Below are 19569 nucleotides of genomic sequence, written 5' to 3'. Positions count from 1 at the left end.
AATGGAGGCTGTGTATCAGAGTGTATCTCTTCATTACCAAGATACCGTAAGAAGTCTCAGAAGAACAGAAGTAACAGTGTTTCCCTGTTTATTTTTCACCAGTTTATTTTTACTTTTGATTATGAAAAGATAACCATAAGAAATCCTGATGTTTGACACAATTCGTCTATAACTTCTCCACACCCAGCGGGGAAACAGGTGAATTTTAACCGACTCTTTCCACAGCCCCCACCTTCACTGCCACTTTCATCTTCTTCCAAACAGCATTAGATTTAGAGAAATCCTATTATTTACAATTTTCTGAAGTTTTCTTAAAACCAAACAAATTTATAAAAACTCAAAACCAAAACATTTAATTACCTGTAAATTATTTATTAAATGATAACTTGTGCTAAGGATGTTTAATTTGTTCATAAGTGCAGTTTAATATCTCCTCTAAATACTGTTTAAAGTTAAAATCAGAGAATGTCATGTTTAAATCAGTCATTAAAAAGACAACGGCTCCTCTGTTTTCTAGAGTTTCTCATTCCAACATGGATAAGCAAAAATGTATTGAATGTGGACCATAGACCAGGGACCATGCACCATGGCATACAAAAAACTTAGTTATCTAGAATTAAAATGGTGTTTGATAAAACTGGGTTCTCTCAAGGCATTGGAATGAGATTAAGCACTATTGTTTTATTAATGAGTTAGGGAGCTGAGATGTGTGTATCTTTTGCTCTACCTCAGCACTGCTGTTGCACTTCTAGAGTATTCATAGATGCTTCCGCCTAAATGGTTATGACACTATCTGATCTTTTTCTTCTTATATGTTGTCTGATTAGTAAAACCTATCTTTTCAGTTAAGCTACCTTTGGTGAGCACCAACTACCGCGGTAGCTTCCTGTATTTAAATTCTGGGGTAGCAGTTGTCTATTTAAACATATGATTTTAAATGCTTATTATTTTTCAGACAGTCATTTGTCATTTAATACCTGCCACTTATTTTATTAAAATACTCTTCTCTTATGTGCATGTATTCATCATCTTGTCCTCCATTCAAATTATCAGTATTTAATAATTACAGCAATAAGTCCACTGTATCAACTTCCCACTAATCACTTTTAGATAAATCCACTCATTTATCCCCATGGCTGGACTGTAAGGCCATGTCCATTTTGTTCAGTGTTTTTCACCCATGCCTAAAATAGTGACCAAGACAGAAGAAGAACACTACATCAATACTTTTAGTGAATACTTAATTCTGTATTGTAGGGGATATTTGTTTCCTACTTTATAAATTAGGAAACCAGTGAACACAGAGATTAATGTGCCCAAGTCCACGTAGCTAGCTGAGAGGCAGGGCCAGAATTCAAATTCAGGTCTGTCTAGGTCCAAAGAATAAGCCTTTAATTCTAGGCTGCACTAGCTCCCATAGGGTGGAAAGAAAAAACTAAGGTAAAGAAAAAGGCACACTTGTCAGCACATAATGGATGCTTAATAAACATTTTCTTATGCAAACTGGAGTATACAGGACTTCACTTTAGTACTCATTTTATTCTCCTGATTGCTGTTCACCGCTCTATCCCCAATGACTGGAACAAGTGTCTGGAACTGAGTAGGCAGAAAAAAATATTTGTTGAATCATAGATGCCTCTTTGTTTCTTCAGCATGTAGCTCAAAGTAGTTGCTAAGAACATTAGGGGTGTGTGTGTGTGTGTTAGGTTAATGAAAGTTGCACCTCTGAGTATTAATAATCTGGCTTTCATAAGATGTGGTTTGTTTCCATCTGTTTTTTGACATATTTCTTATTGTCCATAGAGAAGCATGCTAGAAAGGACTGCTGTGAGCAGTTGTAGGCAATATTGGCTAAAAGATAAGCAGTGCCTTAATGACCTTCCAAATTCTTCACAGAATTACAACTTTGTGTGTAGCTTCTAAAAAGGGGTGTGTCATTAAAGATTTGCATCAGTAAATCAACAGTTGAGAGCCATTTTTCTGCCTTCCAAGCTAATGTCCTGACCATTCCTGCCTTGTGTTTCAATTTTTACTTTTTTTAAGTGATAAATTATCTGTTACTTTTTGTTAGCTTTGGAATACTGCCCCCTTTAAATAGAGATGCAGCTTTGGAATACTGCCCCCTTTAAATAGAGATGCAGCTTTAACCTGCTAAAAATGACAGGAGCTTGTCCAGCTCTGGACCTGAGGTCAGTAACATCAGTCTTTAAAATTCATGCATCTTCTGTCCTGACCTCCTTTCCTTCTTCTCCTTGCTCGAAGCCCTCAGGGACTGTAAATCACTGGCTGACCATCAGATGCCTGGGGTACTGCCACCTGGACTCCTCAAGGCATTTCCCATCATCAAAACTTCAACCACCTTGTCTCCAGTCTTGCTCTCTGCCAAGGAAAATAATAAATCCAGATTAGGTTTAAGCTAAAGTTTAGTGGCTTGCTATAGCTGCATGCTTTCCTAATCATAGTTTTCAAAATAATTTTTAATCTTCACAGAAACAACTTCAAAAAAGTTAATAGATATGACATCATTTTAATATGTGTTAGAAACAAAAACATAACTAGCACACCAAACTTGTTATTTTTAGGTTAACATTATTTTGGCAAAGCCTATTTTTTTAGAAAGAGTGCAATCTAAAGAAAAAATATTTAATAGGTGGTCTGTAGCTGTGGCAAAAAATATAGATATATGAGTAAAGTTTGAGAAACAATGCCATATTGTATCTTGTCTAATCACTTCCCAGATGACAGTTGTCATTTATCTAGCACCTAAGGAGTCTGGCACTCACGCTAGTTGTTTTATACACATCAGCCACCATCTTCACAATTTTTCAGGGAAATAAACAGGCCTTATTATTACCATTTTATAAATAAAGATGCTGAAATTTAATTAAGTGTTTGTGCACAGTAACACAAGATAAGAAGTTGAAGTGAGTCCTCATCTCTGGTACCCCAACTACAAGTCATGTTGTCTTCACAAAATTAAAGAAATACAAAATGTCTCCACTTACCTCGCTTTCAAACATGAGGCATTGTTTTGTGTTGGTTTTTCACAGTGTCCAAAAAGGAAAGATTAAGAGGGGAAAAGAAATGTTGTATACCTTCACTAACACACACTTCTTTTATAAACTCAAATGGCCACATTTTTAGTTTAACTGTGAGCTTCCAAAGCGCTTGGAGGATTTGCTGTAAGAGATGCAGCTTCTTTCTGCCAAGGCTTGCCAAGGGGAGTTTAGTTTACAGAGGCAGGTGTTCCTAGAACTGGGAGGATTCTGAGACTGCCTGATGCAGAAGTTCTCAGCCTGGTGTCCAGGGAGCTCTACGGAGGCTTCCACATGAGTTCCAGGGGACCCATGAACTCTCTGAAAATATATGTATAATTATATGAATATGTAAGTACGTGCCTTCCTTTTTTCTCCAGATATTGTCTATTACCAAAGAAGAGTTAAAAACCACTAGTCTTGTCTTGACCTATCCTTCTACAGTTTAGGGAACTAAGTGACCAACGCTGGAGAAATCTATACAAATACAAACAGCCAGGGCCATAATCTTAAATGACACCCATGGGTGCCTCAGAGAGTTCATCTTTCTATCTGTTTATAAATATCTAAATCTTAATAGCAAGAGTGACTCTGGTACTGGAAAGAACTCAACTCGTGGTAAAATAGGCCTTCATATTCTATGTGATATTTTCAATGCTAACTTTCTAGAGTTTCCAACATGACCCAATTCATTTTTACTCTAAGTAGATTATTTGTAGCCAATGTGAAAAGATCATGTGCTTTATTTTATTAGCAAAAATATTTGCTTGATCATTCTTCGTCCTCTTACTGTGTCTCAAGAGATTCTTGTCTTATTGAGCTTTTAGGGAGAAGGCAAGAGGAACATAGGAGCGCTGGATCATGAAAAATAATTTTCTTCAAATGTAAGGAACACAACCAAGGGCTCCTCTTTTCTGCAAGAGAGTCAACACATTTCTCATCAGAACAAATCCATCTAGCTGTAAAGGTTATGGGAGGCTTTATTCTCTGCCTTCTTAGAGGATATAATTGATGACACATAAACACCTAGTAGTTTAGAATAGTTTGCCTTGGAGCATTATGTGAATTGTCCTAATTTCCACATATGGTCAAGGACAATGATGATGATACTAAGCAGTTATTCAGTGCCAGAAACTTTGATACCCTGATCTGAAGGTCTGCTATTTCTTTTTTTTTTTTTTTTTTTTTTTTTTTTTGCGGTACGCGGGCCTCTCACTGTTGTGGCCTCTCCCGTTGCGGAGCACAGGCTCCGGACGCGCAGGCTCAGCGGCCATGGCTCACGGGCCCAGCCGCTCCGCGGCATATGGGATCCTCCCGGACCGGGGCACGAACCCGTATCCCCTGCATCGGCAGGCGGACTCTCAACCACTGCGCCACCAGGGAGGCCCCCTGAAGGTCTGCTATTTCAAGTTAAATATTCAAGTGAAACAGTAGCCTTTGACCAGGGTAATGTTCTGGGCTATTCCCCTCTTTCAGAGATAATGTTTTCCCGTTTCTATATTTTGACTTGACATTTTTACTTTTGCATTTGCAAATCTGCGAATGAATTCATTCTGGCCTTGCATAATTTGACCTCTTTGTGTTGAGCTTCTCATTCTTTTTAGCATCTCCCTGCCCTTCTTCTGCTATGAATTCAGATCCAAAAGAAAGGAGTATCTTAATATTTTAAGTACACTTACTACTGAGGCGTCCTAAAAATATCTCGGCAGATTGGGCTGTCTGGCCCATTCACCATTGTATCCCTGGCACCCAGCACACAGAACAGTGCTAATATGGAAGCCCACACTTGTAAGATCTGCAAGTGTCCTTGAGGGCAAAAGCAACTTAAGTGCTCAGGTATGCAATTTACCTCTCCACTTCTAATTTCTGCTGTCCTGAACTTAACATAACAATTCCTCACTATCTTTTCCTTTCAAAGACGCTTTGATCTTCCATATGAAGATTAGCTTATTAAGTTATATACAGACACATAAAACTCTGTTGAGATCTTCATTTGAATGATATCAGCTTTATAGATGAATATGAGATAATGGGTATTTTTACAATACTGAGTCTGCCTGTGATGAACAGATGCTTTTATATGTAATGTAGGCAAATGTATCCATCTTTTTCTTTTTCTGTCCTGTTTTAGAAATATTCGCCTACTCTGAGTTCCTATGTTAGCTTCTAAAAGCTATATTCTTATGTAGTTCACAGTGAATAATCCATCTGTAACTGATATTTAGTGCTTTACTGAGATAAAATTCACATACCATACAATTCATGGCCCATTTAAAGTGTACAGTTTACTGTTTTTAGTATATTCATAGGGGTTGTATAATCATCACCTTAATATTATTTTAAAATATTTTGTCTCCCCCCCAAAAAACCTGTACCTGTTAGCAGTTACTCTCCATTCTCCCTCTCCTCCAATCCTAGGACATAATTAATTGATACTCTGTATATATTTGCCTACTATTGAATTTCATATTAACAGAATCATATAATATATGGTCTTTTGTACTAGCTTCTTTCACTTTGTATAATATTTTCAAGGTTGATCTATATTGTAGCATGTGTCAATATTTAATTCCTTTTTAATGCTAGATAATATTTCATTATATGGGTAATACCACATTTTATTTATGTATTCATCCAGTAGACACTGCATTGTTTCTTCTTTTTTACTATTTTGAATAATGCTGCTCTGAATGTTTCTGTACAAGTTTCTGTATGGATGTGTGTTTTCATTTCCCTGGGTATATACCTAGGAATGAAATTGATGATTTGGTAACTCTATGTTTAACATTAGGAGTAATTGTCAAACTGTTTTCCAAAGCTTCTCCACTATTTTACATCCCCACCAGCAACGTAAAAGGGTTCCAGTTTCTCCATATCCTTGCCAATACTGGTATAATTTTTGTCTTTCTGATTATAGCCATCATAATGGGTAAAAAATGGTATCTCACTATGGTTTTTATTTGCATTTCTCTGTAACTTTCATTATGCTGAAAATCCTTGAATGTTTATACGGCCATTTGTGTATCTTCTTGAACAAATTTCTGTTCAAAACTTTTACCCATTTTTAAGTGGGTTATTTGTGTTTTTAGTTGTTGAGTTATTTATATTCTGTGAATACAAGTACACTATCAGATATATGTTTTTTCAAATATTTTTTTCATTCTGTGGTTTGCCTTTCACTTTCTTGATGTAATTATTTTGCAGCACAAAAGTGTTTAATTTTGATATGGTTCTATTTATATTTTGTTTGTTTAATTGTCACTTGTGCTCTTGGTGTTGTATCTATGAAATCATAACCTATAAACCCAAGGTCCCAAACATTTACTCATATGTTTTTAGTCTAATAATTTTATAGTTTTCTAATTACATTTAGGTCTGTGTTCCATTTTGAGTTAACTTTTGTGTATGGTTTAAGATAGGGGTCCAACTTCTTTTGCACATGGATATACAGTTGCCCTAGCACCATTTTTTGAAAAGACCATTCGTATTCCCCATTGAATTGCCTTGGAACTGTTGTTGAAAGTCAATTGACCATAAATTTATGGGTTATTTCTGGACTAGAATTGATATTTGACTAGAATATCAATTGAATTGACTAGAATATCAGTTCTAAAAAATCTATCAAGTCTAAAGTAGTAGTCAAATTAATCTTTTTCATATGGATATCCAATTCATCTGAATCAGCATCACTTATTAAATAGACCATATTTTCACTTTCAATATTTTCTAGCTTTCATAGAATTTTATTTTTTTAGTTTATTAGTCATTTAGATGTTTTATTTTTTAATGTATAAATTTTTCCCCACTATTGTTGTTATTTTTGTTATTAATTTCTAGATCTTACTCAGAGTAGCCACACTCTAGACTTGCCAGCATGTGTTACGGTTTTGTACCTGGAAGCTAGAGTTTTACATGCTTTCCTGCTAATTCCTCTATGAATTTCAAAAGATGTATGTTTTATTTTATCTATCATTTCTAGGTTTTTTATTGCATGAGGGTTTTGAAATTAAGTTTTTTGCCAGGTTGCTGGAATCATAGCCCTGCTTTTCTATTTTTATGCCCTATTTCTGAAAATTGGTGCTAGATTTTCCTAGGAGACTTTTACATCTCTGCATTTTCCCCTTCAGACTTTATTTCCGTGGTCAAAAAAGAGTGCTACATTCCAAAGTATGTGTTTTGTATTCCAGCTGATTTGTGAAATTTGATAACACTGGTAAGATACTGCTTTTTATTTTGGAATAAGAGAAGCCTTTGTCTCCTGTTTTCTCCTTCATGATGTTAAAGGTGCTTACTGAGGCAGAAATAAAACAGAGCTCAATTGTCATATACAATTTTTCCTGAAAAGACCTTTGGCTCACTTCAGTGAGTGAATTCAGCTGCCAGATACTTATGTGAGCATCATTCTGAAGGGAAATAAAAACCCTAGACAAAGTTAGTTGAAAAACTTGAGTGATCTTTAAAAAACAGCCTCTTGGAGAAATATTTGGAAAAATGAAGAGCATCATGAATGTCAGAGCTATAGGAACCCTTACTTGTTTTGCACCCACTCTTTGATTCTTGGTAGAGGAATTGAGCAACCGGGAGGAAAACACAATTGTCTGAAGACAGTCTATGCAGGCATAGAACCATGAGTAAAATCTAAATTCTTTCATTTCCTTATTTTTATATTTTTTATTTCCTCCTGACATTTCCTAAACTGATATATTATCGCCCAGTTGTTCCACTGAGGAGTTTGGTGAATGAGACCATAAGCTTTCCTTCCCTTGTATAGTATTTCATAAGATTACTTTTAAAAATCAACCTTTTAATCTTTTAAACCAGATCTTTAACTTTTAGCTAATTCATAAACTTTACTGTGGTAGACAGCCTCTAGGGTGGCGTGAATCATCTTTGCCTCTTGGTGTTTACTTTCTTGTATAATCCTCTCCCCTATATACTTGCTTCTAAATACTAGAATAAGGCAAAAGAGATATGTTCCTCCTGTGATTATGTCACATTACATAAGACTCTGTCTTGCTCTCCAGCTCACTCTGGAGACTTTTCTTGTGTGTTTGATGAAGTAAGCTGCCATCTTGGGAATGCCCACATGTCAAGGAACAGTAAGAAGCTACTAGAAGCTGAGAATGACCTCCAGCTAACAGCCAGAAAGAAGTCAGATACTCATTCCTTAGCCACAAGGAAATGAATTCTACTAAGAACCTGAGTTATCTTAGAAGTGGATTCTCCCTAGTCAAGTCTAAAGATGAGAGTACAGCTTTGCTAACACCTTGATTGCAGCTTTGTGTGGCCCTGACCCGAAGACCCACAGAGCCATGCCTGAACTCCTGACCCACAGAAATGTAAGATAATATATCTACATTGTTTTTAGCTCCTAAGTTTGTATTAAGTTTTTAATGCAACAATAGATAACTCATACACTTACCATAAAATCTGCTATTCTGATACATTAAAATGCAACCTCATCAATGAATTTTTGGTATACCATTAATGGACCAAATTGAAACTGAAATACACCAGCAGGTGCTTGTCAGCAGGCCAGGGAAATATAATCAACAATATCCTTTTCTAACTGACCAAAAAAGATTTGAAGTTTTGCGTAAATTAATTTTGTATAATTCATAAGCATTCACTGAATTAATTCAATAAAAATTTAGTCAGCAAGATGCTCTATCAACACAATTCCAAGTATTTGGCTTGACAAAAATATAAGGGCCTAATCTCATGAATCTCTTTAGTGTAAGAAGCGATATTTTCAAAAATCACTTTTCTTTTGTACTTATTTACTTCCCTGGCTACACAAAGGGCCCCCTCTTCAGAACTTTCTCCCTCTCCTCTATATTTCTACTTAATAATATTGAGTAGAATAATGGTAATAATATTGAGTAGAGTAAATAATAACATCACATAATTGTAATAGTAGTAGTAATAATAAGTTTACAATATTTTACGTAATTTTTACTCCTGTCATTTATGTATTATCTCATTTAACATATTTATTGTATCCTATGTGTAAGGATGGGGTGTTAAAATGAACAAGAGATCATCCTACTTATGCACATTGCCTTATTACTTAATCATCCCTTCACAAAAATTATGTGAACTATTGAACTATTCCTTTTATAGAAAAATAAATTTGACTGCTCTCTGTAACTTGAATCTTATTGCCCCAACTGAAAACCCTACATCTTTATTTCTGTCCATTAAAGTGGCCTTTACTGATGCTCCTCCAAAACACCAAACTTATTTTTGCATAGTACTTGGCACTATCTGGATTATATCATGTATTTATTTCTTTACTGTATCTTCCTTACAGGAGGATATACCTCATTTTGCCTTGTTCATTGCTATATTCTCAGAGCCTATAAGCATCCTTAGCACATAGTAGATAAATAAATATACATATATATAAACATTGTAAAGTAAATATTTCTTGAACAAATACATTGTCTTATTAGAGAAAAAGGATCATGCGGCAAAATGAAAAGAAACAAAGTCCTTCAGTTTTTACTTTTTTACTTGAAGATGTCTCTTTTTTCCCCAAGATGTAAATTTAATATTGCTAGGAAAATGGCAATAAGAGACATAGAGTAGCTTGTAAGGTATATGACATTTAACTCGGTGTAGAGTAGCTTGTAAGGTATATGACATTTAACTCGGTGTAGAGTAGCTTGTAAGGTATATGACATTTAACTCGGTGTAGAGTAGCTTGTAAGGTATATGACATTTAACTTGGTGTTTTAAAAAAAACTTTCAAAAAGACTTTCTTTTTAAAAGCAGTTTTAGGTTCACAGAAAAATGGAGCAAAAAGTCAGAGATTTCCCGTATACTCTCTGCCCCCAGTCACACACAGCCTCGCCTATTATCAACATCCCCACCAGAGTGTACATTTGTTACAATCGATGAACCCACATTAACACATCATAATCACCCAAAGTCTGTAGTTTACATTAGTGTTCACTCTTGCTGTTGTACAATCTCTGAGTTAACACAAATTTATGATGATATGTATCCATCATTATAGTATCATTCAGAGTAGTTTCACTGCCCTAAAAATCCTCCTAACCCGTGGCAACCCCTGATCTTTTTACTGTCCTCATAGTTTTGCCTTTTCCAGAATGTCATATAGTTGGAATCATACAATATGTTCCCTTTCAAACTGGCTTCTTTCACTTGGCAACTCAGTCACTTCTAAAGCTGAAAAAATTGGTATGATTTAAAAACAAACCATGAAACTCTGAACCCTGTGAAGTTATCAAGAAATAAGAAAAACAGGAAGCTTTAGTCCTATCTTTTCCCCAAATGACTCTCTTCCTCTAGAAGTCCTCTCCCTGGGAGAGTGAGATTCAAAAATTAGATCTAGGTCCAGATTAGAGTAAGGTCCAGAATTTTTAGGGTGCTTTGTTATTGAAGCTACCATTTGGAGCAAACAGCTTTGTCCCACCAATTACATGTGCTGTGGGCAGCCAAGGCTGCTGAATCCATGTGCACCTCCCTCTAGGTCAGGGTAGAAGGCAGTGGGTTGTTTCCTTCCCTATTTTCCCAAGAAGCATGAGCAGTGAGAAAGAGGAGGCACTGACTGCTTCTCCCAAACCTCATTCCTTAATCTGGGGGTTACACAGAGCCACACAGCTTGTGCATCCACTAAGTCTCAAGTGAAAGGGAGATGAAGAGAATCCCCATGGGAATCCCAAATGAGACAAGTGGCTCTTAGACTGCCACCAGAGAAGAAGCTTATGACTGATTTCTGAATCCTGCTTTCAGCTCACCTTGTTGCCCTAGCTCTGCCTCTGAAAGAACAATCAATCAGCAACATCTCTCTCTTCCATGCCCCGAGCTCCATGTATACTGTTATCTGCCAGGCCTCAGAGGGAGCCTTCTGTGGTTGGGTGACAAGGCACCCTTTGGGTTCTTTGAGTGATGTACTGTCTTGTGAATCTTAAAACATTTTTTTTCAAAGTCAGTGTGGCACAGCTTGCTAAATACTAAGCTGATCAGATTATGGAGACCCAGCTGCCAAGATATCACAAGCTATCTCTGGGGGTTAATGAAATCAATACCTTATTAGTTATAAATTGATTGAATTCCATGGTTAATAATGATTTTGAATCAGTAGCATGCCATGATTATGAGATATACACATGCAATACAGAACAAGAGTCGGGATGAAGAAAGTAAAATGAAAATAGGAATAGCATCTCCCTGAGCAGAGAGGGATTATAAAATGCAGCTCTATTTACAATAGCCAGGACATGGAAGCAACCTAAGTGTCCATCAACAAATGAATGGTTAAAGAAGATGTGGCACATATATACAATGGAATATTACTCAGCCATAAAAAGAAGCGAAATTGAGTTATTTGTAGTGAGGTGGATGGACTAGAGTCTGTCATACAGAGTGAAGTAAGTCAGAAAGAGAAAAGCAAATAACATGTGCTAACACATATATATATATATGGAATCTAAGAAAAAAAAAAAGGTCATGAAGAACCTGGGGCAAGACGGGAATAAAGACACAGACCTACTAGAGAATGGACTTGAGGATATGGGGAGGGGGAAGGGTAAGCTGTGACAAAGTGAGAGAGTGGCATGGACATACATACACTACCAAACGTAAGGTAGATAGCTAGTGGGAAGCAGCCACATAGCACAGGGAGATCAGCTCAGTGCTTTGTGACCACCTAGAGGGGTGGGATAGGGAGGGTGGGAGGGAGGGAGACACAAGAGGGAAGAGGTATGGGAACATATGTATATGCATAACTAATTCACTTTGTTATAAAGCAGAAACTAACACACCATTGTAAAGCAATTATACTCCAATAAAGATGTTAAAAAAAAAATGCAGTGCTTAAGAATCGGAGCTTCATCTCAGCCTGCATGGATTCTAATCCACACTACAGCTGACTGACTCATTGACCTTGGGCACTGTTGCCTTATACATGTAACTGGGCTAGTGATAAAACTGCCATATTGGGTTCTTATAAGGATTAACTTAGTTGGTATATATAAGTGCTTCGCTAAATTCTTGGCTTATAGAAAAGCTTTAATAAATGTTAGCTATCGTTATGACTATTGAGTCAATCTATCATTAGATATAGTATCTCAAATCCTAATAGTACAAGGTTAGAAAGCTAATTCAGCAAATGAATTATTCTTTTAGTTCTTTAATTAAAATTATTAAAAATTCTCTATTTCCATAATTGACAACATCAGTGGTGGTAATTATAACAGTGATATAAAATGTATGACGCTTTCCAGTGCCCTTGGTTTCCTATCTCAGCAATAGTTGAGAATATAGAGAATGAAAAGACCTTTCCAACCATTTTAAAGTCTGCCTCAATTTTAACATCTGTGATATGGGAAAAACAGTAGTTATCTCTCAGTTTCTGTGAGCATGAAATGTGTTAATATATGCAGAGTATGTAGAGGAGTACTTGTTTTCTGCTTAGCTTATATTAGTATTATTATTTCTTTAAATGTTAATTAGTTGTTATTTTCTTAAATGTCTGCCAGACTGTAAATAATAGGAGTTGGAATGTAATCAGTTAGAGACTCTGCCATCTGATTAGAGTACTCCAGAGTTACCGAAATAGAGGTTTGTATGTTTCTGATGGCTGCGTGGACTAGAGGTGGGGCTGACTTTCTGTTAAGGAGGCGGTAAGACAAACCTGGCTAGGTTTTCACCAGCAGTGAAACCACACTGTGTAACACTGAGGTCAGATTTTTTGAGATTCCTCAGACTCATAATTAGAGAAGATTTGCATAGAAACGTTTGAATAGATTCTCGCGAGGTTTGCCGTCTTCCCAGCCTGCACTGCGGTGTTTCCCGCGCGGGCTATCCTAGTTCGCGGGCGTACGGCGCGGCCTTTCTATCAGCCGCCGGCGCCGCCAACGTCATGGGTTTCCTGAAGCTGATTGAGATCGAGAACTTTAAGTCGTACAAGGGTCGGCAGATTATCGGACCATTTCAGAGGTTCACCGCCATCATTGGACCCAATGGCTTTGGTAAGTCAAATTTCATGGATGCCATCAGCTTTGTGTTTTAGAAAAAAAAAAAAAAAGAAACGTTTGAATAGTAATAACATTTCTGGCACATTTTAAGTTAAGGTTGGTGCATTAAAAAAATATATATATATGTATTAATATATTTTTTATCCCCCAGGAAACTCAGAAAATTAAAACATTTTTCTTCTATAAGTACTACTTTAAAATTAAACTTTCTCTGATAGAAGAGCCAGAATTTTAATTAATCCAGTAGCACTTACTAAATTTACACCTATGTGTGGAATTTCTTTTGAACCATAGTGTAAGATGTGCTTTCTGTTAATTTGTTTTTTTTAATAGGGGTGTTTTTTGTTATTGTAAATATGTGATTTTTCTTGACAAAACTGCTTCTCATTTGTCTGAAGGAAAAAATATTAAAAACCTTTTTTTCCCCTCTGTAACAGGTAAGGCCAATTACAAGAGTTATTATGAGGAATGGTTTTACTCTGAAATAAATTAGTTACATATAAAGTCTGCTTGGCTGTTTCTCTAATTAAGGAGTGTAAAGCTAGAACTTCTGAGTAAAACATGGCCTCAGAATCACAGTGTCTGGACTGCCCTCTCCCAAGTTTTCCATTAGAGACTGCCAAAAAAGGATACAGAAACACAAAAGCAAACACCACCACTGGAAACTAATGAAAAAGATTTTCATTATTTGAAGATTTGTAGGCTCGGATTAAGAAACACAAGCCTGGAACAGACACTTGGCCTTATTAACTGAAACCAGCCTAATGGCACCGAAATTACAGAGGAGACTTGGGCTAACCTGGCCCATGGTCTATCCTTAATTTGGGGTTGCAGTGGCCACTAAGCATCTGCTACCCTTCTCAACAGGCGCAGTCTTTTGAGTGGGCCTGAGTCATGCCCTGCTTCCTCTGCCCTTCCGCATCTGTGCCTCTCTCTCAAAATCCAAACAAAACCAGAAATACCCGGTAAATGAGCATGGCAATAATTTGTTGCATTCCAAACACCGAAATTTGGATAAACATAGTGTTGTGGGTAGGAGTAGATACTAGTAGCACCTGAAATTCTTGCATACTGAGAAGAGTGTTTTCTTCTCATTTCCACATATTATGGAAAATAAGTCCAATTTTTAAGAATAGACCAGGATGTCTAAAAAAATAGTAATAATTATTATTTCTAAAAGACTGGGAAAAAGTTATAAAGCAGGGGTGATTTAAATACTACTGGTAGAGATTTAAATTGGTTTAGAAAGTAGTTTGGCATTATCTACTAAAGTTGAAAACAAGCATTCCCTGTGAATCAGCAGTTTTTCTCTTAGGTACATACTTGATAGAAATGTATGGACAGTTGTATTACAAGATATACACATGAATACCTATTTTAGCTTTATTTGTAATAATTAAGACTAGAAACAGCCCAAGTATCCATCATTAGTAGAAAGCATAAATAAGTTTTGTTGTATTCATAGGGTAATATATTATAACGGTGAACAAATAAACTACAAATATATGAAAATCAGGGATGGATTTCACACCCATAGTATTACATGAAAGAAGCCAGACACAATAGATTACTCATTATATATTTGCATTTCATAAAGTTTGAAAAGGACAGAACTCAAATATAATGTTGAAGGATATATCCTTTGGTGATAAAACTGAAGAAAAGTGGGAAAATAGTACCATAAATGACGGGATTATGATTACCTTGGGGGAGAGGTGTGCAGAGGGCATCATGATTGAGAGAAAGGATAAAAGGGGGGCATCTGGTGTTTCATGACTTAGGTAGCAGTTATAAAGGTGTTTGTCTTATAATAGTTATGCTTCTGTTTGTTGCACTTTTTATTTTGTAATAAATCATGTTTCATAAGTATATATAAAGCATATCTGCTTTTCTTTGCTCTAATTCCATATTCACACTAACATCCTTTGGCTTATTTTTCTATGTTTCTATCTTTGTCCTGAGAAAGGTAACATTCCAAAATGTGAAAGGTGTCATTTGGGCCATTAGAAAACAAGAAAACTTCCAACAGGAATTAATGCATTGCATACATTTTTTACCTTGTTTTCTTGTGATAATAGCTAACTTTTTCTTAAGTTTTGTAAAGTGAGTCAGATTACATTGAGAATGCTCTGTATGCATTATCTCATTTAGTCATAATAACAATCTTACAATGTTGATAATATTATCTTCACTTCAAAGCTACAGGAATTGAGGCTGAGCAATGAAGTTAAATTACATGTCTAAGAACACAGTTAATTAAAACCCAACTCTGTCTGATCCAGAGCTCAGTACCTTAACTGTGTCATACTGTGTTTTACTACCTCAAAGATATGGTTAAAAGAGAATCAGCAATCACTTGCATATTAGTGACAAGATCTAATTTTGCAGTGGCCTGAGGAAGGACTGTGGTAAATTCACCTAGATAATATGACCCTTGATGGCTTCTGATACCCATTAATCATGTTTCCTCTGGCTATACCCTGACATTCTTCAACTCTGTAACTCAGATCTCTATTACTGCACATGTAAGATAGCAATGTAGCTAAACATTTGCAGGCCTATCACTCCATATGTATGCTAAAATCTCTGAAAATATTCAGTGTCTACTTATTTTTATCCCTGGAGTTTAGCACAGCACCTCGCACACATTAGGTGTTCATTAGGTGTTCTTGTTAGATTGAGAAGAATAAATGCTAAAAAAAATATGCATCTCACAAACAAGCAGTTACTGCCATAATTTTATTTGAATACCCTAAAAGGCATTCTCATGCAAATAGGCAGACTTCTATTGAAGTTTTGCAAATGGTCTAAAATCTTTGCAAACCTGAGCCTTAACTTGGGTATTCTCAAGATATTCTTTAGGAAGACAAGCTTTTCTGAAAGTCTCTGCGCTTCGTGGTTTACAATGCCTTAAATAATTAAGTGGTTTTCAAAGCTGTTGAAAGATTAGATACCTGATGGATGATCTGCATCCCAGTTTCTCTGAGAAAAGCTAGTTTTATTCTGTCTTCTGGGAACAATAAACATGAAAAACCTGGTGTAAAATGGAATGCATTCCACATTGTAACTGGAAAACATTTCACTGTTCCAGATGAGTCTTGATTTCATGTTTGAACAACCGTTATTGTATCAAAAAAAGAGGTGGTTCTTTTGCTGTCTAGAAAATAAATTTCCCATCAATTCTGCTTTTAGGCAACAGATTTGAACGTGGGTTAATCAACATCTTGGTTAATGGCTGCCAAATATGTATTAAAATAAAATGTAATATTCTTAACTTTAAAATTATGTAGAACCTATATTATGTTCTTTATACGTAATTCAGAAGAGATTTCCAAATCTTGCCATGCTTCTTTATTACCATTTTGAAAACTACTTTTCTTTTTTCCTGATAAACTGGTAAAACTCATTATTCATAATTTAGAATGGTAAAATAGTTAGATAGTAAATTAGAATGCTAGTTAATAGAATTTGTGAACATGTTTACACAGAGACAAAACCTATGAGTAATACCGAAGGTCACTTATCATAAAAAGATGTAGGTTTTTTGGTTTTTGTTTTTTAAATAGTTAGGCAGTTGCTTCTCTGGGAGAGTTTAACATTTATTTTGCTTAATCTTAGAGTAACAGATAACAATACCTATCAGGGTTCTACTTTCAGTCCATGCTACTCTTAAAATAGGGAAAGCACATAAAATATTTTAAAACTATATTATCTTCTCATAGTTTTCCTACCAACCAGTCATGTGATTTCTAGGTCTTCTCATTGAAGGATTTTACCTTCACCTGGGATTAAATATGTTATTATTAATTTAAGATTCAGGTGATACTTAATACTGGACTGGTATTAAGAGGGTGGTACACTTTAAGAAAAAGAAAATGCAGAGGAAAAATTTTATATAATCTTATTTTAGCTCAATCTTTGTTTACATTACCATGGAGATGCCTGGAGGCAGTGGGTCATAGTGTAAAACAAAGGGAAAGCCATGGCTATTGCAGTTCTGCTACAATTTTGTGATCATTTGTCTTATTTGATTATAATTTGATTTGTGTTAATGCTGGAGGGGAGAGGATGAGAAATGACCACATGATATTTTAATGGCCTTAAACTTTTGAGGTTATTCCTACCTGGATACACATAACTATGGACTATTCCCTTCTTTACTTTCACTTCTTTCCTTCCACTTCTTTCCTTCCCTCCTTCTTCCCATAAATATCTATTAATGCTTACTATGTGTCTGGCCCTGGGTTAAATGTTTGAAATACTCTGTGAACAAAACAGTAAAAATTTATCACCTTTGTAAAATTTACATTCCAATAGAATAAGGTAGACAGTAAACAAAAGATAATTAATAAATAAATTATTTAGTGTTATATAACATGTTGGAATTTAACAGTTGCTAAGGAAAATAGATTAGGAAAAGTAGGATCAAGAATGGAATATCGTGGAAAGCAGCTGGAGGGTCTTGAAGAGAGGAGTTATATAATGTTTAAAATGCGGAGGATCACTCAAGTGTCTTAACTGTCATGTTGAGAACAGACTTTAGAGGAGCAAAGATAGAAGCTAAGAGATGAGTCAGACTATTATAATAATGTAGTCAATATGTGATATATCTTAGAAAAGAGTAGTAATGAAGGTGTTAGAAAGTGGTCAGATTCTATATATATTTTGAAGAATTTTCTGATGATCTGAATATTAGATGGGTGAAAAGAGAGGAAATAAAGATGACTCGAGATTTTTGATCTGAGCAATTTAAAGGATAGATTTGCAACCAGTCAGAACAAAGAGGGTTTTGGGAAACATATGCTTGGATAAAATAAGGAATTCCATTTTGGACAGTCAACTCTGAGATGTCCATTAGACATCCAAGTGAAGAAATCAGGAAGGCAGTTGGATACACAAGCCTATGAATATTAATTATGTAGTCAGCATATAGATTGTTATTGAAAACCATGAGACTGAATGAAATCACAAGGAAGGGAATGCAGATAAAGAAGGCAAGAGAATCAGTGACTGGTCCTTTAACAAATCAGAGGAAGAAAGAAATAAAAGCTGAGAATAAGGAACCATTTAAGTAGGAAAAAATCCAAATAAATGAGATGTCTTGGGAGTGCAAAGGAAAAAAATGTATTTCAAGGTGGAGTGAGTGATTCAACTACTGAAAGGTAAAGAAGAGGATAGAAAATTGATTAATGGGATACATCAATGAGTATGTCATTGGTGATGCTGGCCAAAGAAACCTCTGGAGTGGTGGAGGCAAAAGCACTCTAAAGTCTGAAGTTAGTTGTGTCTTCTCTGGCCATAAATCCTCAGTGTCTCCATCCTATAGGACCTGTAAATGGCCTTTTGGCCAGTTAACCTTCTATTACTGCTCAAGCCCCAGACCTAGTAATGTGCACTTATATATACTTCCTTATCTTTTGCAATATTGTTGTCAAGACCGCCATCAAATAGGTGAGAGTTCTAGTTTCACTATTGCTATTTCCATGACATCTGGGATGTCACTTAACCTCTTTGGCTTCTGGTACTCATATCAATATCTACCTTAAAGAATTATGAGAATAAAGCACTTGGCACACTGCCTGGCACCATAGTAAGTGATCAGTTAGTGATAGCTATTATTATCATCATTATTATGCAACTACAAGGCCTTGATGACTCTGCTGGAGTTGTTAGTCACTTTATAGTATCCAATAAAATAATCCTGGGAATCTCAAAATCTTTTCATTCATTGAAGAAAAGGCTATGCAAACCTTCTTGTCCTTGAACGTGGGAGTCTCTAATACCCCCGAATTCACACACATGAACCTATTCTTTCTAAAAAGACAGCTCCTGAGCAGCCTAAGCTGTCCCTATAGGATGACAGTCACTCAGATATCTTTTTTGTTGCTTCACCTGGATGACTCCTTGTCCACCAGGTTACTCTGGTCCTCACTTTTTTACCTCGAGCTGCATGTATGTCCCAAATAGACTCCTCCAAAGAAGTTGGAGATGGCTTTGTCTGAAATTATCAGATAGCTCTCCAAATGTTAAGACATTTTTGAATCTCAAGAATGCCTGTATGGAGAAAAATGGAATAGAGAGTTGGTACAGATATTTAAATAGTTTGATGGAAAATGTGTAGAAAGAAGGATAATGTATATAATAGTTAAGAACATGGACTGGGAGTCAAACTTGAATTCAAGTAATGTGGAACCATTTCCTGGCAAAGTGCCAGCCCCCGAAAAAGACTGTCATGAAAATCAGTTGATCATAAAAACTAATTTTATTAAAGTTATAGCAAGTAAGGGTACCATCTGGGTAGTCTTAGTAGTGTTTTAAAAAGATGAAGTTAGGGAAGAGTTTTCAGAGGGTTCTAGGACCTAGACTGGGGGATTTTAAGGTAAATCTTGCAAGGGAGGAAGTTGGTTGCAAATTGGTCGGAATATGGGAAAAACAGCTGGGGTAGGTGGACAGAGCAAGGGGAGGACCTTAAAGAAGTCTTAATAAGCATGCAATTAGTCTTAATAAGTAGGCTGTTTTAGTTGGAT

At 35.9% G+C, this 19569-nt stretch overlaps 1 protein-coding gene across 1 annotated transcript in view; it reads left to right on the top strand.

The window, feature by feature from the left end:
- Window positions 1–19569, top strand: part of ANO3 (anoctamin 3) — a gene marked incomplete at both ends in the record, with an annotated part of 386431 nt that overhangs the window by 252623 nt on the left and 114239 nt on the right.

The sequence above is a fragment of the Hyperoodon ampullatus genome (assembly GCF_949752795.1).
Source record: "Hyperoodon ampullatus genome assembly, chromosome: 7".
NCBI lineage: Eukaryota > Metazoa > Chordata > Mammalia > Artiodactyla > Ziphiidae > Hyperoodon > Hyperoodon ampullatus.
Note: the sequence above shows the minus strand (reverse complement) of the source record. Positions and strands in the feature narration are given on the sequence as shown.